Source organism: Heptranchias perlo, chromosome 5, assembly GCF_035084215.1.
Source record: "Heptranchias perlo isolate sHepPer1 chromosome 5, sHepPer1.hap1, whole genome shotgun sequence".
Lineage (NCBI taxonomy): Eukaryota > Metazoa > Chordata > Chondrichthyes > Hexanchiformes > Hexanchidae > Heptranchias > Heptranchias perlo.
In genome coordinates this window covers 112017237-112041297 of record NC_090329.1, presented here as the reverse complement: position 1 = coordinate 112041297, position 24061 = coordinate 112017237, and the positions used below count along the sequence as shown (strand labels likewise).

Sequence of the window (24061 nt, the reverse complement as noted above, 5' to 3'; positions counted from 1 at the left end):
GCCAAAGTGCATAACCTCACATTTTCCAATATTGTATTGCATCTGCTCAATCTCCGCCCACTCACCCAGCCTGTCTATATCCCCTTGTAGGTTTTTTTATGTCCTCCTCACTATCTACTTTCCCTCCCATCTTTGTATCATCTGCAAACTTTGATATGTTACACTCGGTCCCCTCCTCCAAATCGTTAATATAGATTGTAAAGAGTTGGGGACCCAGCACCGACCCCTGCGGAACACCACTGGCTACAGGTTGCCAGTCCGAGAATGTACCATTTATCCCAACTCTCTGCTTCCTGTTAGATAACCAATCCTCCATCCATGCCAGAATATTACCCCCAATCCAGTGATTCTTTATCTTGAGCAATAATCTTTTATGTGGCACCTTGTCGAATGCCTTCTGGAAGTCCAAATACACTATGTCCACTGGTTCCCCTTTATCCACCCTGTACGTTATGTCCTCAAAGAACTCAAGCAAATTTGTCAGACATGACTTCCCCTTTGTAAAGCCATGCTGACTTTGTCCTATTAAATTATGTTTATCCAAATGTTCTGCTACTGTCTCCTTAATAATAGACTCCAAAATTTTACCCACCACAGATGTTAAGCTAACTGGTCTATAATTTCCAGCCTTCTGCCTACTACCCTTTTTAAATAAGGGTGTTACATTAGCAGTTTTCCAATCTGCCGGGACCTTTGCCGAGTCCACAGAATTTTGGAAAATTATTACCAAAGCATCCACAATCCCTACTGCCACTTCCCTCAAGACCCTAGGATGTAAGCCATCAGGTCCAGGGGATTTATCCGCCTTGAGTCCCATTAATTTACTGAGTACCAATTCCTTAGTGATTTTAATCGTATTTAGCTCCTCCCCCCCCCCCCAGAGCCCCCTGTTTGTCCAGTGTTGGGATATTGTTAGTGTCCTCTACCGTAAAGACTGAAACAAAATATTTGTTCAGCATTTTTGCCATCTCCATGTTTCCCACCATTAATTTCCCGGTCTCATCCTCTAAGGGACCTACGTTTGCCTTAGCCACCCTTTTTCTTTTTATATAACTATAGAAACTCTTGCTGTCTGTTTTTATATTTTTTGCTAATTTATTTTCATAATCTATCTTCCCTTTCTTAATCAATCCTTTTGTTACTTTTTGCTGTCTTTTGAAGACTTCCCAATCTTCTATCCTCCCACTAAGTTTGGCCACCTTATATGTCCTTGTTTTTAGTCGGATACTATCCTTAATTTCTTTACTTAGCCACGGATGGCTGTCATTTCTTTTACACCCTTTTTTCCTCAGTGGAATATATTTGTTTTGAAAGTTGTAAAATAACTCCTTAAATGAACATCACTGCTCATGTACCGTCTTACCCCTTAATCTATTTTCCCAGTCCACTTTAATCAATTCCGCTCTCATACCATCATAGTCTCCTTTATTCAAGCTCAGTACGCTTGTTTGAGAACCAACCTTCTCACCCTCTAATTGGATATGGAATGTAACCATGTTATGGTCACTCATTCCAAGGGGATCCTTAACTAGGACATTATTAATTAATCCTGGCTCATTACACAGGACCAGGTCCAAGGTTGCTTGCCCCCTTGTTGGTTCAGTTACATACTGCTCAAGAAATCCATCCCTAATACACTCAATAAACTCTTCCTCAAGGCTACCCTGCCCAATTTGATTTGTCCAGTTAATATGATAGTTAAAATCCCCCCTAATTATAGCTGTTCCCTTATTACATGCCCCGACTATTTCCTGATTAATACTTCTTCCAGCAGAGTTGCAACTATTAGGAGGCCTTTTTACTACGCCCACGAGTGTTTTTTGCCCCTTATTATTCCTTATCTCTACCCAAACTGTTTCATTATCCTGATCCTTTGTCCCAATATCTTTTGTCTGTATTACAGTGATTCCTTCCCTTATTAACATAGCCACCCCACCTCCCCTTCCTTCCTGCCTGTCCTTCCTGATTGTTAAATACCACGGCATATTTAATTCCCAGTCGTTGTCACCCTGCAGCCATGTTTCTGTCATGGCCACAAGATCATACCCATACGTCGTTATTTGTGCCGTTAACTCGTCCATTTTGTTACGAATGCTACGTGCATTCAGATAAAGAACTTTCAAATATGTTTTGTGACACTTAGTTCCTGCTTTTTCCTTTTTTAACACTTTACCTTTTACTACATACCTTCTATCCCTTCCTGATATGCTTTCCTCTGTCTCCCTGCTCAGGTTCCCAACCCCCTGCCACAGCTTTGATGCTGGGTTAATCGCCTAACGCCTTCTAGTTTTCATTTTATCTGTCGTGCCTAAAGTATCTAAAGTGCCTAAAGTACACTTTCTTTCCGCTGCTCAGTCTTCGGCCAATTCGATTCACTCCACGTGATATCAAGAAACGGCTGAGTGCACTGGATACAGCAAAGGCTATGGGCCCCGACAACATCCCAGCTATAGTGCTGAAGTCTTGTGCTCCAGAACTAGCTGCGCCTCTAGCCAAGCTGTTCCAGTACAACTTCAACACTGGCATCTACCCGACAATGTGGAAAATTGCCCAGGTATGTCCTGTCCACAAAAAGCAGGACAAATCCAATCCGGCCAATTACCGCCCCATCAGTCTACTCTCAATCATCAGCAAAGTGATGGAAGGTGTCATCGACAGTGCTATCAAGCGGCTCTTACTCACCAATAACCTGCTCACCGATGCTCAGTTTGGGTTCCGCCAGGACCACTCGGCTCCAGACCTCATTACAGCCTTGGTCCAAACATGGACAAAAGAGCTGAATTCCAGAGGTGAGGTGAGAGTGACTGCCCTTGACATCAAGGCAGCATTTGACCGAGTGTGGCACCAAGGAGCCCTAGTAAAATTGAAGTCAATGGGAATCAGGGGGAAAACTCTCCAGTGGCTGGAGTCACACCTAGCACAAAGGAAGATGGTAGTGGTTGTTGGAGGCCAATCATCTCAGCCCCAGGGCATTGCTGCAGGGGTTCCTCAGGGCAGTGTCCTAGGCCCAACCATCTTCAGCTGCTTCATCAATGACCTTCCCTCCATCATAAGGTCAGAAATGGGGATGTTCGCTGATGACTGCACGGTGTTCAGTTCCATTCCCAACCCCTCAGATAATGAAGCAGTCCGAGCCTGCATGCAGCAAGACCTGGACAACATCCAAGTGGCAAGTAACATTCGCGCCAGATAAGTGCCAGGCAATGACCATCTCCAACAAGAGAGAGTCTAACCACCTCCCCTTGACATTCAACGGCATTACCATCGCCGAATCCCCCACCATCAACATCCTGGGGGTCACCATTGACCAGAAACTGAACTGGACCAGCCATATAAATACTGTGGCTACGAGAGCAGGTCAGAGGCTGGGTATTCTGCGGCGAGTGACTCACCTCCTGACTCCCCAAAGCCTTTCCACCATCTACAAGGCACAAGTCAGGAGTGTGATGGAATACTCTCCACTTGCCTGGATGAGTGCAGCTCCAACAACACTCAAGAAGCTCGACACCATCCAAGATAAAGCAGCCCGCTTGATTGGCACCCCATCCACCACCCTAAACATTCACTCCCTTCACCACCGGCGCACTGTGGCTGCAGTGTGCACCATCCACAGGATGCACTGCAGCAACTCGCCAAGGCTTCTTCGATGACCTTCCCTCCATCATTTATTGCCCATCCCTAATTGCCCTCGAGAAGGTGGTGGTGAGCCGCCTTCTTGAACCGCTGCAGTCCGTGTGGTGACGGTTCTCCCACAGTGCGGACACGATGGGCCGAAGGGCCTCTATCCGTGCTGTATAACTCTATGACTCTATGACAGCACCTCCCAAACCCGCGACCTCTACCACCTAGAAGGACGAGAGCAGCAGGCGCATGGGAACAACACCACCTGCACGTTCCCCTCCAAGTCACACTCCATCCCGACTTGGAAATATATCGCCGTTCCTTCATTGTCGCTGGGTCAAAATCCTGGAACTCCCTTCCTAACAGCACTGTGGGTGAACCGTCACCACACGGACTGCAGCGGTTCAAGAAGGCGGCTCACCACCACCTTCTCGAGGGCAATTAGGGATGGGCAATAAATGCTGGCCTCGCCAGCGACGCCCACATCCCGTGAACGAATAAAAAAAAAATGCTTTTCCTTTCACTTGTTCTTGAACAACTGTTTATACTATTTGTATTGTAGATTTCCCCTGGGTCTTCCCCTCTCTTGCTGCTCTCAACTTTATTCCCTTCTGACTCCCCGCTCAGGTTCCCATCCCCCTGCCACTCTAGTTTAAACCTTCCCCAACAGCACGAGCAAACACCCCCGCGAGGACATTTGTCCCGGTCCTGCTCGGGTGTAACCCGTCACGCTTGTACAGGTCCCACCTTCCCCAGAACCGGTCCCAATGTCCCAGGAATCTAAATCCATCCCTCCTGCACCATCCCTGCAGCCACGCATTCATCCTGTCTATTCTCCTGTTCCTGTACTCACTAGCACGTGGCACTGGTAGTAATCCTGAGATCACTACCTTTGAAGTCCTGCTTTTTAATTTATCTCCTAACTCCTTAAATTCACCTTGCAGGACCTCATCCCTTTTTTTACCTATGTCGTTGGTACCAATATGGACCACGACTACTGGCTATTCACCCTCCCCCTCCAGAATACCCTGCAGCCGCTCCTTGACATCCTTGACCCTAGCACCAGGGAGGCAACATACCATCCTGGAGTCACGTTTGCGGCCGCAGAAACGCCTATCTGTTCCCCTTACAATCGAATCCCCTATCACTATAGCCCTGCCACTCTTCTTCCTCCCCTCCTGTGCAGCAGAGCCACTCGTGGTGCCCCGAACCTTGCTCTTGCTGCTTTCCCCTGATAAGCCATCTCCCCCAACAGCATCCAAAGCAGAATATCTGTTTGAGAGGGAGATGGCCCCAGGGGACTCCTGCTCTACCTGCCTCGTCCTTTTACTCTGCCTGGCGGTCACCCATTTCCTTTCTGCCTGCGTATTCTTTACCTGCGGTGTGACCACCTCACTGAACGTGCTATCCACGATAGTCTCAGCATCGCGGATGCTCCACAGTGAGTCCACCCGCAGCTCCAGCTCGGAAAGACGGTTAGCCAGTAGCTGCAGCTGGACACACTTCCTGCACACATGGTCGCCAGGGACACTGGTGGTGTCCATGACTTCCCACATAGTGCAGGAGGAGCATATCACGGGTGCGAGCTGTGCTGCCATGACTTGCCTTAGACTCCCAGACTCTCTTCCCGCTCTAGGCCTCCCCTTTTATACTCTGCTCACCTCTCAGACTCTCCTGCCTCACCTGTGATGTCGCACAGTAGTTGTCTCTTGGTGCAGGTCTGCTGCTGCTTTTATTCCACAATCTCAGTCTTCTACTCTCAGGTCCACTGCTGCTCTGCGGGAAAAGTTCGGAAAAGCAAGGCAAAGCAGCACCTCCTTCCCCCACTTCACCGAACTCCCATACTTACCGAACTCTCAGCACGCTGTGTAGTCCGCACACCGATGGTCATTGGCTGGCGCTCCAAGAAGCTCGAAACCATCCAGGACAAAGCAGCTCGCTTGATTGGCACCCCATCCACCACCCTAAACATTCACTTATCAGCCCAAGCCTGGATGTTGTCCAGGTCTTACTGCATGCAGGCACGGACTACTTCATTGACTGAAGGGTTGGGAATGGAACTGAACACTGTGCAATCATCAGCGAACATCCCCATTTCTGACCTTATGATGGAGGGAAGGTCATTGATGAAGCAGCTGAAGATGGTTGGGCCTTGGACACTACCCTGAGGAACTCCTGCAGCAATGTTCTGGGGCTGAGATGATTGGCCTCCAACAACCACTACCATTTTCCTTTGTGCTAGGTATGACTCCAGCCACTGGAGAGTTTTCCCCCTGATTCCCGTTGATTTCAATTTTACTCGGGCTCCTTGGTGCCACACTCGGTCAAATGCTGCCTTGATGTGAAGGGCAGTCACCCTCACCTCACCTCTGGAATTCAGCTCTTTTGTCCATGTTTGGACCAAGGTTGTAATGTCTGGAGCCGAGTGGTCCTGGCGGAACCCAAACTGAGCATCGGTGAGCAGGTTATTGGTGAGTAAGTGCCGCTTGATAGAAGTCTATCACTTCGCTGATGATTGAGAGTAGACTGAAGGGGCGGTAATTGGCCAGATTGGATTTGTCCTGCTTTTTGTGGACAGGACATACCTGGGCAATTTTCCACATTGTCGGGTAGATGCCAGTGTTGTAGCTGTACTGGAACAGTTTGGCTTGAGGCATGGCTAGTTCTGGAGCTCAAGTCTTCAGCACTTCAGCCGGGATGTTATCAGAGCTCATAGCCTTTGTTGTATCCAGTGCACTTAGCCGTTTCTTGATATCACGTGGAGTGAATCGAATTGGCTGAAGACTGGCTTCTGTGATGGTGGGGATATCGGGAAGAGGCCGAGATGGATCATCCACTTGACACTTCTGGCTGAAGATGGTTGCAAACGCTTCATCCTTGTCTTTTGCACTCACGTGCTGGACCCTGCCATTATTGAGGATGGGGATGTTCACAGAGCCTCCTCCTCCTGTTAGTTATTTAATTGTATATAAGAACATAAGAGATAGGAGCAGGAGTAGGCCATTTGACCCTTCAATCCTGCACCGCCATTCAATGAGGTCATGGCTGATCTGATTCTGGTCTCAACTCCACTTTCCCGCCTGTTCCCCATATTCTTTGAGTCCCTTGCAGATCAAAAATTTGTCTAACTTAGCCTTGAATATATTCAATGACTCAGCCTCCATCGCTCTTTGGGGCAAAGAATTCCAAAGGTTCATAACTTAAGTAATTAAGATTACTTCATTTAAAGTAATTAAGATTAGTAAAGAAAAAGTTATAGAAAAATTAATGGGACTAAATGCCGATAAATCTCCTGGACCTGATGGCCTATGTCCTAGGGTTTTAAAAGAGGTGGCTGCAAAGATAGTGGGTGCATAGGTTTTGATCTTCCAGAATTCCCTAGATTCTAGAACGGTCCCCGTGGATTGAAATGTAGCAAATGTAACCCCGCTATTTAAGAAAGGAGGGAGAGAGAAAACAGGGAACTATAGGCCAGTTAGCCTGACATCAGTAGTAGGGAAAATGCTAGACTCTATTACTAAGGACATAGTAACAGGGCACTTAGAAAATCATAATATGATTAGGCAGAGTTAGCACAGTTTTATGAAAGGGAAATCATGTTTAACAAATCTATTATAGTTTTTTGAGGATGTAACTAGCAGGGTAGATAAGAGGGAATCAGTGGATGTAGTATATTTGGATTTTCAAAAGGCATTCGATAAGGTGCCACACAAAAGGTTGCTACACAAGATTAGGACTCATGAGATTGGGAGTAATATATTAGCATGGACTGAGGATTGTTTAACAGACAGAAAACAGAGAGTAGGAATAAACGGGTCATTTTCGGATTGGCAAGTTGTAACTAGTGGAGTGCCGCAGGATCGATGCTTGGGCCTCAGCTATTTACAATCCATATTAATGACTTAGATGAAGGGACCAAGTGTAATGTATCCAAGATTGCTGACAATACAAAGCTAGCTGGGAAAGTAAGCTGTGAGGAGGACGCAAAGAGTCTGCAGAGGGGTAATCGACAGGTTAAGTGAATGGGCAAGAAGGTGGCAGATGGAGTATAATGTGGGGATTGTTCACTTTGGTAGGAAAAATGGAAAAACTGAATATTTTTTAAATGATGAGAAACTATGAAATGTTGGTGTTCAGAGGAATTTAAGCGTCCTTGTACATGAAACGCAGACAGTTATCATGCAGGTACAGCAAGCAATTAGGAAGGCAAATGGTATGTTGGCCTTTATTGCAAGGGGGTTGGAGTACAAGAGTAAGGAAGTCTTGTTGCAATTGTACAGGGCTCTGGTGAGACCTCACCTGGAATACTGTGTGCAGTTTTGGTCTCTTTACCTAAGGAAGGATATACTTGCCTTAGAGGCGGTGCAACGTAGGTTCACTAGATTGATTACTGGGATGAGAGGGTTGTCCTGAGGAAAGATTGAGTAGACTGGGCCTATACTCTCCAGAATTGAGAAGAATGAGAGGTGATCTCATTGAAACATATAAAATTCTGAGGGGGCTTGACAGTGTAGATGCTGAGAGGATATTTCCTCTGACTGGAGAGTCTAGAACTAGGGGGCATAGTCTCAGGATAAGGGGTTGGACATTTAGGACTGAGATGAGGAGGAATTTCTTCACGCAGAGGGTTGTGACTCTTTGGAATTCTCTACCCCAGAGGGCTGTGAATGCTGAGTCGTTGAGTATATTCAAGACTGAGATCGATAGATTTTTGGACTTTGGGGAATCAAGGGATATGGGGATCGGGCTGGAAAGTGCAGTTGAGGTTGAAGAGCAGCCATGATCTTATTGAATGGCGGAGCTGGCTCGAGGGGCCATATGGCCTACTTCTATTTCTTATGTTCTTATTATTGAACTTCATGGAAATACATCTGGGACTGGAATCATAGAACCAGAACTCTGAATAAGTGAACCAATTTTTTTATATGACAAATTTCATGGTCATTTTTCCTCGCCTCGGATTACCAGATTTATTTGAATTCAATTCCACAATTTGCCATGATGGGATTTGGATTCATGACCTCTAGGTTGCTCGTCTAGTACCATTACGACAACACTAACATACTCTAGTTAAATTGGTCAGAAAATGAAAACTGACTCATTGATGAACAGACTATATTTTGCACTACTATCAGCTGGCATACCAGGCCTCCATGATGAGGGTTTGCCTTTACAAGCAATAATATTCGATGTGTTACTTTCAAACATATGACATTAGATGACTTCTTTCAGATGAGACCTTAAATCAAGGCCCATTTCCCCTCTCAAGTGGACGTAAAAGATCCCATGGCACTCTATGAAGAAGAGCAAGGGAGTCCTGGCCAATATTTATCCCTCAACCAACATCACTAAAATATATTATCGAATCATTTATGTCCTTGCTGTTTGTGGGATGTAGCTGTGCGCACATTGGCTGCCGTGTTTCCCTGCACTATTACAGTAAAGAGCGAGGGACTGGGACTAATTGGATAGCTCTTTCGAAAAGCTGGCACAAACACAATGGGCTGAATGGCCTCCTTCTGTGCTGTTAGATTCTATGATTTATGAATCATTGTGCTATGCTATCTAAAGTCAAGTTTCTGTAGAAATTGAACTACATGGAAATGGTTAAAACCTATGCCGATTAAAAAATATTTGTGCTTGCAAAAAAAGGATGTTGGCTGCGAATGTAACAACTTCAATGAGATTGAAACTAATGGACTGCTGAAAGGTAATAAGCAAAAGGACCTTGAGGATGGTTAAAAATAAGAAAAGAAAGAAAACTGGTCATAAACAAGTGGGTTATAAAAGCCCAAAGAAGATTCTTATCTTCAGTGCGCATGCCAGAAGACAGTGCGCACTGAAGATAAGATCAGCAAGAAGGTGCGGAACACTAGAACAGAAGAAAGAAGCCATTATGCGGATCCAGATCGCTTGGAAGGACGGAGTATTAAAGGTCACATAAGGATAATACTGTGTTATGAATGATAAATTGTAGAAACAAATAAAGTAGTGGATTTGAATCAAATACACCTGTTTCCTGACTCCGTCTGCTTCTGAGTCAAATAAAATTAGTAATCTCCAATACAAGTAATATTGCAGCTGGTTCTGTACAACGTCTTGGGCGAAAGATATATGCAACAATAATGCACGTCAGCAAGCTATTCAACTGAGGAGAGTATCATAGCCAAGTCTGATACCCATCCTCACCTACTGCCCACATATTCACTTCCAGGAGGAGGGGGTAGGAGTGACCGAACTGGCGATTTTCTCCTTCCTCACCCAGGAGCACTGAGGCTAATTGTAGCATGCCTACCATCAGGCTGGATATAGTCAACTATCTCAGTAGAAACCAAGGATTGAACCTGGAAGTGTATGTGTACTACTCAATCAACGTGAAGGATGAAAGAATCCGAATCAGTGAGTTTCAACAAATATCAACACGTTGGACCAGATGATAGCGTGTATGTAAATAGTGTAAGAAAACGCGGGGTGGGGGGAGGGGGAGGAAGAGATCATAGAATCATAGAATGGTCACAGCACAGTAGGAGGCCATTCGGCTCATTGAGCCCGTGTTGGCTCTTTGTAAGAGCAATCCAGTTAGTCCCATTCCCCCGGTCTTTCCCCGTAGCCCTGCAAATTTTTTTCCCTTCAAGTATTTATCCAATTCCTTTTTGAAAGCCATGATTGAATCTGCTTCCACCACCCTTTCAGGCAGCACATTCTAGATCATAATTACTCGATGCGTAAAAAAGTTTTTCCTCATGTCGCCTTTTGTTCTTTTGCCAATCACCTTAAATCTGTCCTCTGGTTCTCGACCCTTCCACCAATGGGAACAGTTTCTCTTCAATTTATCTAAACCCTTCATGATTTTGAACACTTCTATCAAATCTCCTCTTCACCTTCTCTGCTCTAAGAACAAGCCCAGCTTCTCCAGTCTATCCATGTAACTGAAGTTCCTTGTCCCTGGAACCATTCTAGTAAATGTTTTCTGCACCCTCTCTAAAGCCTTCACATCGTTCCTAAAGTGCAGTGCTCAGAATTGGACACAATACTCCAGTTGTGGCCGAAGCAGTGTTTTATAAGGATTCAACATAACTTCCTTGCTTTTGTACTCTATGCCTCGATTTATAAAGCCCAGGATCTCGTATGCTTATTTAACCACTTTCTCACACTGTCCTGCCACCTTCAAAGATTTGTGCACATATACCCCTAGGTTGCTCTGTTCCTGCACCCCCTTTAGAATTGTACCATTTAGTTTATATTGCCTCTACTCATTCTTCCTGCCAAAATATATCACTTCGCACTTCTCTGCATTAAATTTCATCTACCACCATGCCACCAGCCTGTCTATGTCCTCTTGAAGTCTGTCACTATCCTCCTCACTGTTTACTACACTTCCAAGTTTTGTGTCAACTGCAAATTTTGAAATTGTGCCCTGTACACCCAAGTCCAAGTCATTAATACGTATCAAAAAATTGGTTTGTGGATAACAAGTATGGTTTCTTGAATCACGGAATGTAAAGTATAATCTACTTAAGATTTAAGCAATAGTTATAGGGAAAACAATATTACCCGTTCCACTGCAAGGCATGCAGACTATGATATATCTATGCTTACAGGATTAGCTATAACAGGATAGCCCAGAATTTAAAAGGGAATTCCTCCTTGCCAACATAACTTTTAAGTACACTGTCTTTCGCTGGTCTATTGTTCCCCCGGCACTAAATCTCAGTGGGGTACCGTTATCCTGGCTTTGACTATCACTGTGCTACGGTTCCCTGGCACCAAATCTCGCTGGGGTACAGTTCCCTTGGCACTGACTTTCTGGGGTACAGACAGTTCGCCTTCATCGACTGTCACTGTGATATGATTCCACCGTGACTGAAAATTAACTTTTAAAAATGTGGAGTCTCATTCCTTCCGATTTTATTTGTTGTTGGAGATTTTTTTTAAATTTAATTTATATTTGTCTCTTTTATCTCTGTCTTTTAATTCAATATTTCTTTATTTTGCTTTCTCTCACTGATTCTACATTGATTTAGCTGTTGTAGCTTGCACGTCCTGATTCTTACTGCAAGGCTTGTCAAAGATGCTTCAACCTGATATTTGAAGGGACAGAGCGATCCGTTCCCTGTTCGCACAACTCGCTGATGCCCGGGAGAAGATGCTGCACTTTTTGCAGCTCACCACTAGAGAAAGTTCCCACACTAAAGCCCGTGGGTTGTTTGTGGGCAAGTTTAAATCTAATGAGCGGCGGGCGCCGTTCGTTCGCCACTCAGAGCAAATTCCGGGCCAATGCCACTCCTCAGTCTTCCTACCAAAATGAATCACTTCACACTGATCCACATTAAATTTCATCTCCCACTATTTGGTGGCCTATGGTATACACCCAGCAGCGAACAGGTCCTCTATTGTTCCTTAATTCTAACTGAATAGATTCTGTCTGTGAACCCTCACGTATATCATCTCTTTCTAGTACTGTAACATTATCTTTAATCAATACTACCAACCCCCCACCCCATCTCTTTTTCCTTTCCTATCTTTCCTGAATACATTATAGCCAGGAATATTATGTGCTTATTCCTCCCCTTGTTTGAGTCACTATATCATAATCCCAGGTTGGCACTTGTGCCTGCAGCTCACGAACCTCATTCAATCTGTTGCTTTCTTGTACAAATCACACTTGCCTGCCTGAAAGTTATTTAGCATGCAATTGTGCAATGGTAAACCTACCTCTTTGACCAAGCTTTTGGTCACCTGTCCTAATGTCTCCTTACCTGGCTCGGTGTCAATTTTTGTTTGATAATGATCCTGTGAAACGCCTGGGGGCGTTTTTAGTACGTTAAAGGCAAGGATACAGACAAGTTGTTGTAAAGAAGCAATGACAAAGGAAGAGACAATGAGGTGAACTCAACAACCAGGTGCTGCTCTGTGCCGCCCCCTGGTGGCCGCGGTGTGTCGGTGGCACGGACCCGCCGACCTCGTTCACTCTCGCGAGAGTTTGAAGGACTCGGACGCCGCCATCTTGCGAGTGCCGATCGGTGAGGTCCTGGCAGCGGAAGGTTGAATATTTCACTTTAAAGCCGCGCGACCCGGGCTCTTCATAGTTTATAAATTCGGCCGCTCTCGCCGCTTCACTCATATTTTAAACCGCTAACAAGGACTGAGTTCATTAAAGCCCTGTGTTAGAAATGTGATTTTTATTCCCCGCCTGGTAGTCAGTGGACGGAGAGGGGCCTTGGCGCTAGGTTCAAACTTCAGATAGAGAGAGAGAGAGAGGGTCAGACATGGGATAGAGAGAGGGTCAGACATGGGATAGAGAGAGAGAGAGGGTCAGACATGGGATAGAGAGAGAGAGAGGGTCAGACATGGGATAGAGAGAGAGAGAGAGGGTCAGACATGGGATAGAGAGAGAGAGAGGGTCAGACATGGGATAGAGAGAGAGAGAGGGTCAGACATGGGATAGAGAGAGAGAGGGTCAGACATGGGATAGAGAGAGAGAGAGAGAGGGTCAGACATGGGATAGAGAGAGAGAGGGTCAGACATGGGATAGAGAGAGAGAGAGAGGGTCAGACATGGGATAGAGAGAGAGAGAGAGGGTCAGACATGGGATAGAGAGAGAGAGAGGGTCAGACATGGGATAGAGAGAGAGAGAGGGTCAGACATGGGATAGAGAGAGAGAGAGAGGGTCAGACATGGATAGAGAGAGAGAGAGGGTCAGACATGGGATAGAGAGAGAGAGGGTCAGACATGGGATAGAGAGAGAGAGAGGGTCAGACATGGGATAGAGAGAGAGAGAGAGAGGGTCAGACATGGGATAGAGAGAGAGAGGGTCAGACATGGGATAGAGAGAGAGAGAGAGGGTCAGACATGGGATAGAGAGAGAGAGAGAGGGTCAGACATGGGATAGAGAGAGAGAGAGGGTCAGACATGGGATAGAGAGAGAGAGAGAGGGTCAGACATGGGATAGAGAGAGAGAGAGGGTCAGACATGGGATAGAGAGAGAGAGAGGGTCAGACATGGGATAGAGAGAGAGAGAGGGTCAGACATGGGATAGAGAGAGAGAGAGAGGGTCAGACATGGGATAGAGAGAGAGAGAGAGGGTCAGACATGGGATAGAGAGAGAGAGAGAGGGTCAGACATGGGATAGAGAGAGAGAGAGGGTCAGACATGGGATAGAGAGAGAGAGAGAGGGTCAGACATGGGATAGAGAGAGAGAGAGGGTCAGACATGGGATAGAGAGAGAGAGAGGGTCAGACATGGGATAGAGAGAGAGAGAGGGTCAGACATGGGATAGAGAGAGAGAGAGAGGGTCAGACATGGGATAGAGAGAGAGAGAGGGTCAGACATGGGATAGAGAGAGAGAGGGTCAGACATGGGATAGAGAGAGAGAGAGGGTCAGACATGGGATAGAGAGAGAGAGAGAGAGGGTCAGACATGGGATAGAGAGAGAGAGGGTCAGACATGGGATAGAGAGAGAGAGAGAGGGTCAGACATGGGATAGAGAGAGAGAGAGAGGGTCAGACATGGGATAGAGAGAGAGAGAGGGTCAGACATGGGATAGAGAGAGAGAGAGAGGGTCAGACATGGGATAGAGAGAGAGAGAGGGTCAGACATGGGATAGAGAGAGAGAGAGGGTCAGACATGGGATAGAGAGAGAGAGAGGGTCAGACATGGGATAGAGAGAGAGAGAGAGGGTCAGACATGGGATAGAGAGAGAGAGAGAGGGTCAGACATGGGATAGAGAGAGAGAGAGAGGGTCAGACATGGGATAGAGAGAGAGAGAGGGTCAGACATGGGATAGAGAGAGAGAGAGAGGGTCAGACATGGGATAGAGAGAGAGAGAGGGTCAGACATGGGATAGAGAGAGAGAGAGGGTCAGACATGGGATAGAGAGAGAGAGAGGGTCAGACATGGGATAGAGAGAGAGAGAGAGGGTCAGACATGGGATAGAGAGAGAGAGAGGGTCAGACATGGGATAGAGAGAGAGAGAGAGGGTCAGACATGGGATAGAGAGAGAGAGAGGGTCAGACATGGGATAGAGAGAGAGAGAGAGGGTCAGACATGGGATAGAGAGAGAGAGAGAGAGGGTCAGACATGGGATAGAGAGAGAGAGGGTCAGACATGGGAGAGAGAGAGAGAGAGGGTCAGACATGGGATAGAGAGAGAGAGAGAGAGGGTCAGACATGGGATAGAGAGAGAGAGAGGGTCAGACATGGGATAGAGAGAGAGAGAGGGTCAGACATGGGATAGAGAGAGAGAGAGGGTCAGACATGGGATAGAGAGAGAGAGAGGGTCAGACATGGGAGAGAGAGAGAGAGAGGGTCAGACATGGGATAGAGAGAGAGAGAGGGTCAGACATGGGAGAGAGAGAGAGAGAGAGGGTCAGACATGGGATAGAGAGAGAGAGAGGGTCAGACATGGGATAGAGAGAGAGAGAGGGTCAGACATGGGATAGAGAGAGAGAGAGAGAGAGGGTCAGACATGGGATAGAGAGAGAGAGAGGGTCAGACATGGGAGAGAGAGAGAGAGAGGGTCAGACATGGGATAGAGAGAGAGAGAGAGGGACAGACATGGGAGAGAGAGAGAGAGAGAGGGTCAGACATGGGATAGAGAGAGAGAGAGAGGGTCAGACATGGGATAGAGAGAGAGAGAGAGGGTCAGACATGGGATAGAGAGAGAGAGAGGGTCAGACATGGGATAGAGAGAGAGAGAGAGGGTCAGACATGGGATAGAGAGAGAGAGAGGGTCAGACATGGGATAGAGAGAGAGAGAGGGTCAGACATGGGAGAGAGAGAGAGAGAGGGTCAGACATGGGATAGAGAGAGAGAGAGGGTCAGACATGGGGGAGAGAGAGAGAGAGAGAGGGTCAGACATGGGATAGAGAGAGAGAGAGGGTCAGACATGGGATAGAGAGAGAGAGAGGGTCAGACATGGGAGAGAGAGAGAGAGAGGGTCAGACATGGGATAGAGAGAGAGAGAGAGGGTCAGACATGGGATAGAGAGAGAGAGAGAGTGTCAGACATGGGATAGAGAGAGAGAGAGAGGGTCAGACATGGGATAGAGAGAGAGAGAGGGTCAGACATGGGATAGAGAGAGAGAGGGTCAGACATGGGATAGAGAGAGAGAGAGAGGGTCAGACATGGGATAGAGAGAGAGAGAGAGAGGGTCAGACATGGGAGAGAGAGAGAGAAGGGGTCAGACATGGGATAGAGAGAGAGAGAGAGGGTCAGACATGGGATAGAGAGAGAGAGAGAGGGTCAGACATGGGATAGAGAGAGAGAGAGGGTCAGACATGGGATAGAGAGAGAGAGAGAGGGTCAGACATGGGATAGAGAGAGAGAGAGGGTCAGACATGGGATAGAGAGAGAGAGGGTCAGACATGGGATAGAGAGAGAGAGGGTCAGACATGGGATAGAGAGAGAGAGAGTGTCAGACATGGGATAGAGAGAGAGAGGGTCAGACATGGGATAGAGAGAGAGAGAGAGGGTCAGACATGGGATAGAGAGAGAGAGAGAGTGTCAGACATGGGATAGAGAGAGAGAGAGGGTCAGACATGGGATAGAGAGAGAGAGAGAGGGTCAGACATGGGATAGAGAGAGAGAGAGGGTCAGACATGGGATAGAGAGAGAGAGGGTCAGACATGGGATAGAGAGAGAGGGTCAGACATGGGATAGAGAGAGAGAGGGTCAGACATGGGATAGAGAGAGAGAGAGGGTCAGACATGGGATAGAGAGAGAGAGAGAGGGTCAGACATGGGATAGAGAGAGAGAGAGGGTCAGACATGGGATAGAGAGAGAGAGAGGGTCAGACATGGGATAGAGAGAGAGAGAGAGGGTCAGACATGGGATAGAGAGAGAGAGAGGGTCAGACATGGGATAGAGAGAGAGAGGGTCAGACATGGGATAGAGAGAGAGAGAGGGTCAGACATGGGATAGAGAGAGAGAGAGGGTCAGACATGGGATAGAGAGAGAGAGAGAGGGTCAGACATGGGATAGAGAGAGAGAGAGAGGGTCAGACATGGGATAGAGAGAGAGAGAGAGGGTCAGACATGGGATAGAGAGAGAGAGGGTCAGACATGGGATAGAGAGAGAGAGAGGGTCAGACATGGGATAGAGAGAGAGAGAGGGTCAGACATGGGATAGAGAGAGAGAGGGTCAGACATGGGATCGAGAGAGAGAGAGAGGGTCAGACATGGGATAGAGAGAGAGAGAGGGTCAGACATGGGATAGAGAGAGAGAGAGAGGGTCAGACATGGGAGAGAGAGAGAGAGAGGGTCAGACATGGGATAGAGAGAGAGAGAGGGTCAGACATGGGATAGAGAGAGAGAGAGAGGGTCAGACATGGGATAGAGAGAGAGAGAGGGTCAGACATGGGATAGAGAGAGAGAGAGAGGGTCAGACATGGGATAGAGAGAGAGAGAGGGTCAGACATGGGATAGAGAGAGAGGGTCAGACATGGGATAGAGAGAGAGAGAGGGTCAGACATGAGAGAGAGAGAGAGGGTCAGACATGGGATAGAGAGAGAGAGAGGGTCAGACATGGGATAGAGAGAGAGAGAGGGTCAGACATGGGATAGAGAGAGAGAGAGAGGGTCAGACATGGGATAGAGAGAGAGAGGGTCAGACATGGGATAGAGAGAGAGAGAGGGTCAGACATGGGATAGAGAGAGAGAGGGTCAGACATGGGATAGAGAGAGAGAGGGTCAGACATGGGATAGAGAGAGAGAGAGGGTCAGACATGGGATAGAGAGAGAGAGAGAGGGTCAGACATGGGATAGAGAGAGAGAGAGAGTGTCAGACATGGGATAGAGAGAGAGAGAGGGTCAGACATGGGATAGAGAGAGAGAGAGAGGGTCAGACATGGGATAGAGAGAGAGAGAGGGTCAGACATGGGATAGAGAGAGAGAGGGTCAGACATGGGATAGAGAGAGAGAGAGGGTCAGACATGGGATAGAGAGAGAGAGAGGGTCAGACATGGGATAGAGAGAGAGAGAGAGGGTCAGACATGGGATAGAGAGAGAGAGAGGGTCAGACATGGGATAGAGAGAGAGAGAGGGTCAGACATGGGATAGAGAGAGAGAGAGAGGGTCAGACATGGGATAGAGAGAGAGAGAGGGTCAGACATGGGATAGAGAGAGAGAGGGTCAGACATGGGATAGAGAGAGAGAGAGGGTCAGACATGGGATAGAGAGAGAGAGAGGGTCAGACATGGGATAGAGAGAGAGAGAGAGGGTCAGACATGGGATAGAGAGAGAGAGAGGGTCAGACATGGGATAGAGAGAGAGAGAGAGGGTCAGACATGGGATAGAGAGAGAGAGAGAGGGTCAGACATGGGATAGAGAGAGAGAGAGGGTCAGACATGGGATAGAGAGAGAGAGAGGGTCAGACATGGGATAGAGAGAGAGAGAGAGGGTCAGACATGGGATAGAGAGAGAGAGAGGGTCAGACATGGGATAGAGAGAGAGAGAGGGTCAGACATGGGATGGAGAGAGAGAGAGGGTCAGACATGGGATAGAGAGAGAGAGGGTCAGACATGGGATAGAGAGAGAGAGAGAGAGGGTCAGACATGGGATAGAGAGAGAGAGGGTCAGACATGGGATAGAGAGAGAGAGAGAGGGTCAGACATGGGATAGAGAGAGAGAGAGAGGGTCAGACATGGGATAGAGAGAGAGAGAGGGTCAGACATGGGATAGAGAGAGAGAGAGGGTCAGACATGGGATAGAGAGAGAGAGAGAGGGTCAGACATGGGATAGAGAGAGAGAGAGGGTCAGACATGGGATAGAGAGAGAGAGGGTCAGACATGGGATAGAGAGAGAGAGAGGGTCAGACATGGGATAGAGAGAGAGAGAGAGAGGGTCAGACATGGGATAGAGAGAGAGAGGGTCAGACATGGGATAGAGAGAGAGAGAGAGGGTCAGACATGGGATAGAGAGAGAGAGAGAGGGTCAGACATGGGATAGAGAGAGAGAGAGGGTCAGACATGGGATAGAGAGAGAGAGAGAGGGTCAGACATGGGATAGAGAGAGAGAGAGGGTCAGACATGGGATAGAGAGAGAGAGAGGGTCAGACATGGGATAGAGAGAGAGAGAGGGTCAGACATGGGATAGAGAGAGAGAGAGAGGGTCAGACATGGGATAGAGAGAGAGAGAGAGGGTCAGACATGGGATAGAGAGAGAGAGAGAGGGTCAGACATGGGATAGAGAGAGAGAGAGGGTCAGACATGGGATAGAGAGAGAGAGAGAGGGTCAGACATGGGATAGAGAGAGAGAGAGGGTCAGACATGGGATAGAGAGAGAGAGAGGGTCAGACATGGGATAGAGAGAGAGAGAGGGTCAGACATGGGATAGAGAGAGAGAGAGAGGGTCAGACATGGGATAGAGAGAGAGAGAGGGTCAGACATGGGATAGAGAGAGAGAGGGTCAGACATGGGATAGAGAGAGAGAGAGGGTCAGACATGGGATAGAGAGAGAGAGAGAGAGGGTCAGACATGGGATAGAGAGAGAGAGGGTCAGACATGGGATAGAGAGAGAGAGAGAGGGTCAGACATGGGATAGAGAGAGAGAGAGAGGGTCAGACATGGGATAGAGAGAGAGAGAGGGTCAGACATGGGATAGAGAGAGAGAGAGAGGGTCAGACATGGGATAGAGAGAGAGAGAGGGTCAGACATGGGATAGAGAGAGAGAGAGGGTCAGACATGGGATAGAGAGAGAGAGAGGGTCAGACATGGGATAGAGAGAGAGAGAGAGGGTCAGACATGGGATAGAGAGAGAGAGAGAGGGTCAGACATGGGATAGAGAGAGAGAGAGAGGGTCAGACATGGGATAGAGAGAGAGAGAGGGTCAGACATGGGATAGAGAGAGAGAGAGAGGGTCAGACATGGGATAGAGAGAGAGAGAGGGTCAGACATGGGATAGAGAGAGAGAGAGGGTCAGACATGGGATAGAGAGAGAGAGAGGGTCAGACATGGGATAGAGAGAGAGAGAGAGGGTCAGACATGGGATAGAGAGAGAGAGAGGGTCAGACATGGGATAGAGAGAGAGAGAGAGGGTCAGACATGGGATAGAGAGAGAGAGAGGGTCAGACATGGGATAGAGAGAGAGAGAGAGGGTCAGACATGGGATAGAGAGAGAGAGAGAGAGGGTCAGACATGGGATAGAGAGAGAGAGGGTCAGACATGGGAGAGAGAGAGAGAGAGGGTCAGACATGGGATAGAGAGAGAGAGAGAGAGGGTCAGACATGGGATAGAGAGAGAGAGAGGGTCAGACATGGGATAGAGAGAGAGAGAGGGTCAGACATGGGATAGAGAGAGAGAGAGGGTCAGACATGGGATAGAGAGAGAGAGAGGGTCAGACATGGGAGAGAGAGAGAGAGAGGGTCAGACATGGGATAGAGAGAGAGAGAGGGTCAGACATGGGAGAGAGAGAGAGAGAGAGGGTCAGACATGGGATAGAGAGAGAGAGAGGGTCAGACATGGGATAGAGAGAGAGAGAGGGTCAGACATGGGATAGAGAGAGAGAGAGAGAGAGGGTCAGACATGGGATAGAGAGAGAGAGAGGGTCAGACATGGGAGAGAGAGAGAGAGAGGGTCAGACATGGGATAGAGAGAGAGAGAGAGGGACAGACATGGGAGAGAGAGAGAGAGAGAGGGTCAGACATGGGATAGAGAGAGAGAGAGAGGGTCAGACATGGGATAGAGAGAGAGAGAGAGGGTCAGACATGGGATAGAGAGAGAGAGAGGGTCAGACATGGGATAGAGAGAGAGAGAGAGGGTCAGACATGGGATAGAGAGAGAGAGAGGGTCAGACATGGGATAGAGAGAGAGAGAGGGTCAGACATGGGAGAGAGAGAGAGAGAGGGTCAGACATGGGATAGAGAGAGAGAGAGGGTCAGACATGGGGGAGAGAGAGAGAGAGAGAGGGTCAGACATGGGATAGAGAGAGAGAGAGGGTCAGACATGGGATAGAGAGAGAGAGAGGGTCAGACATGGGAGAGAGAGAGAGAGAGGGTCAGACATGGGATAGAGAGAGAGAGAGAGGGTCAGACATGGGATAGAGAGAGAGAGAGAGTGTCAGACATGGGATAGAGAGAGAGAGAGAGGGTCAGACATGGGATAGAGAGAGAGAGAGGGTCAGACATGGGATAGAGAGAGAGAGGGTCAGACATGGGATAGAGAGAGAGAGAGAGGGTCAGACATGGGATAGAGAGAGAGAGAGAGAGGGTCAGACATGGGAGAGAGAGAGAGAAGGGGTCAGACATGGGATAGAGAGAGAGAGAGAGGGTCAGACATGGGATAGAGAGAGAGAGAGAGGGTCAGACATGGGATAGAGAGAGAGAGAGGGTCAGACATGGGATAGAGAGAGAGAGAGAGGGTCAGACATGGGATAGAGAGAGAGAGAGGGTCAGACATGGGATAGAGAGAGAGAGGGTCAGACATGGGATAGAGAGAGAGAGGGTCAGACATGGGATAGAGAGAGAGAGAGTGTCAGACATGGGATAGAGAGAGAGAGGGTCAGACATGGGATAGAGAGAGAGAGAGAGGGTCAGACATGGGATAGAGAGAGAGAGAGAGTGTCAGACATGGGATAGAGAGAGAGAGAGGGTCAGACATGGGATAGAGAGAGAGAGAGAGGGTCAGACATGGGATAGAGAGAGAGAGAGGGTCAGACATGGGATAGAGAGAGAGAGGGTCAGACATGGGATAGAGAGAGAGAGAGGGTCAGACATGGGATAGAGAGAGAGAGAGGGTCAGACATGGGATAGAGAGAGAGAGAGAGGGTCAGACATGGGATAGAGAGAGAGAGAGGGTCAGACATGGGATAGAGAGAGAGAGAGGGTCAGACATGGGATAGAGAGAGAGAGAGAGGGTCAGACATGGGATAGAGAGAGAGAGAGGGTCAGACATGGGATAGAGAGAGAGAGGGTCAGACATGGGATAGAGAGAGAGAGAGGGTCAGACATGGGATAGAGAGAGAGAGAGGGTCAGACATGGGATAGAGAGAGAGAGAGAGGGTCAGACATGGGATAGAGAGAGAGAGAGAGGGTCAGACATGGGATAGAGAGAGAGAGAGAGGGTCAGACATGGGATAGAGAGAGAGAGAGGGTCAGACATGGGATAGAGAGAGAGAGAGGGTCAGACATGGGATAGAGAGAGAGAGAGGGTCAGACATGGGATAGAGAGAGAGAGGGTCAGACATGGGATCGAGAGAGAGAGAGAGGGTCAGACATGGGATAGAGAGAGAGAGAGGGTCAGACATGGGATAGAGAGAGAGAGAGAGGGTCAGACATGGGATAGAGAGAGAGAGAGGGTCAGACATGGGATAGAGAGAGAGAGAGGGTCAGACATGGGATAGAGAGAGAGAGAGAGGGTCAGACATGGGATAGAGAGAGAGAGAGAGGGTCAGACATGGGATAGAGAGAGAGAGAGAGGGTCAGACATGGGATAGAGAGAGAGAGAGGGTCAGACATGGGATAGAGAGAGAGGGTCAGACATGGGATAGAGAGAGAGAGAGGGTCAGACATGGATAGAGAGAGAGAGAGAGGGTCAGACATGGGATAGAGAGAGAGAGAGGGTCAGACATGGGATAGAGAGAGAGAGAGGGTCAGACATGGGATAGAGAGAGAGAGAGAGGGTCAGACATGGGATAGAGAGAGAGAGGGTCAGACATGGGATAGAGAGAGAGAGAGGGTCAGACATGGGATAGAGAGAGAGAGGGTCAGACATGGGATAGAGAGAGAGAGGGTCAGACATGGGATAGAGAGAGAGAGAGGGTCAGACATGGGATAGAGAGAGAGAGAGAGGGTCAGACATGGGATAGAGAGAGAGAGAGAGTGTCAGACATGGGATAGAGAGAGAGAGAGGGTCAGACATGGGATAGAGAGAGAGAGAGAGGGTCAGACATGGGATAGAGAGAGAGAGAGGGTCAGACATGGGATAGAGAGAGAGAGAGGGTCAGACATGGGATAGAGAGAGAGAGAGGGTCAGACATGGGATAGAGAGAGAGAGAGGGTCAGACATGGGATAGAGAGAGAGAGAGAGGGTCAGACATGGGATAGAGAGAGAGAGAGGGTCAGACATGGGATAGAGAGAGAGAGAGGGTCAGACATGGGATAGAGAGAGAGAGAGAGGGTCAGACATGGGATAGAGAGAGAGAGAGGGTCAGACATGGGATAGAGAGAGAGAGAGGGTCAGACATGGGATAGAGAGAGAGAGAGGGTCAGACATGGGATAGAGAGAGAGAGAGGGTCAGACATGGGATAGAGAGAGAGAGAGAGGGTCAGACATGGGATAGAGAGAGAGAGAGAGGGTCAGACATGGGATAGAGAGAGAGAGAGAGGGTCAGACATGGGATAGAGAGAGAGAGAGAGGGTCAGACATGGGATAGAGAGAGAGAGAGGGGTCAGACATGGGATAGAGAGAGAGAGAGGGTCAGACATGGGATAGAGAGAGAGAGGGTCAGACATGGGATAGAGAGAGAGAGAGGGTCAGACATGGGATAGAGAGAGAGAGAGGGTCAGACATGGGATAGAGAGAGAGAGAGAGGGTCAGACATGGGATAGAGAGAGAGAGAGGGTCAGACATGGGATAGAGAGAGAGAGAGGGGTCAGACATGGGATAGAGAGAGAGAGAGGGTCAGACATGGGATAGAGAGAGAGAGAGGGTCAGACATGGGATAGAGAGAGAGAGAGGGTCAGACATGGGATAGAGAGAGAGAGAGGGTCAGACATGGGATAGAGAGAGAGAGAGAGGGTCAGACATGGGATAGAGAGAGAGAGAGGGTCAGACATGGGATAGAGAGGAGAGAGGGTCAGACATGGGATAGAGAGAGAGAGAGGGTCAGACATGGGATAGAGAGAGAGAGAGGGTCAGACATGGGATAGAGAGAGAGAGAGAGGGTCAGACATGGGATAGAGAGAGAGAGAGGGTCAGACATGGGATAGAGAGAGAGAGAGGGTCAGACATGGGATAGAGAGAGAGAGAGGGTCAGACATGGGATAGAGAGAGAGAGAGGGTCAGACATGGGATAGAGAGAGAGAGAGAGGGTCAGACATGGGATAGAGAGAGAGAGAGAGGGTCAGACATGGGATAGAGAGAGAGAGAGGGTCAGACATGGGATAGAGAGAGAGAGAGGGTCAGACATGGGATAGAGAGAGAGAGAGGGTCAGACATGGGATAGAGAGAGAGAGAGGGTCAGACATGGGATAGAGAGAGAGAGAGGGGTCAGACATGGGATAGAGAGAGAGAGAGAGGGTCAGACATGGGATAGAGAGAGAGAGGGTCAGACATGGGATAGAGAGAGAGAGAGGGTCAGACATGGGATAGAGAGAGAGAGGGTCAGACATGGATAGAGAGAGAGAGAGGGTCAGACATGGGATAGAGAGAGAGAGAGAGGGTCAGACATGGGATAGAGAGAGAGAGGAGGGTCAGACATGGGATAGAGAGAGAGAGAGAGAGGGTCA

At 48.4% G+C, this 24061-nt stretch overlaps 1 protein-coding gene across 3 annotated transcripts in view; it reads left to right on the top strand.

Annotated features, from left to right (window-relative positions):
• Positions 1-12605: 12605 nt before the first annotated feature.
• The window catches only part of zbtb24 (zinc finger and BTB domain containing 24), a 100397-nt gene continuing 88941 nt past the window's right edge, over positions 12606-24061 (top strand). For all 3 annotated transcript variants that reach the window (XM_067983892.1, XM_067983893.1, XM_067983891.1), the window contains exon 1: positions 12606-12665. The gene's annotated coding sequence lies outside the window, so the exon portion shown is untranslated. The remainder of the gene's footprint in view (positions 12666-24061) is intronic.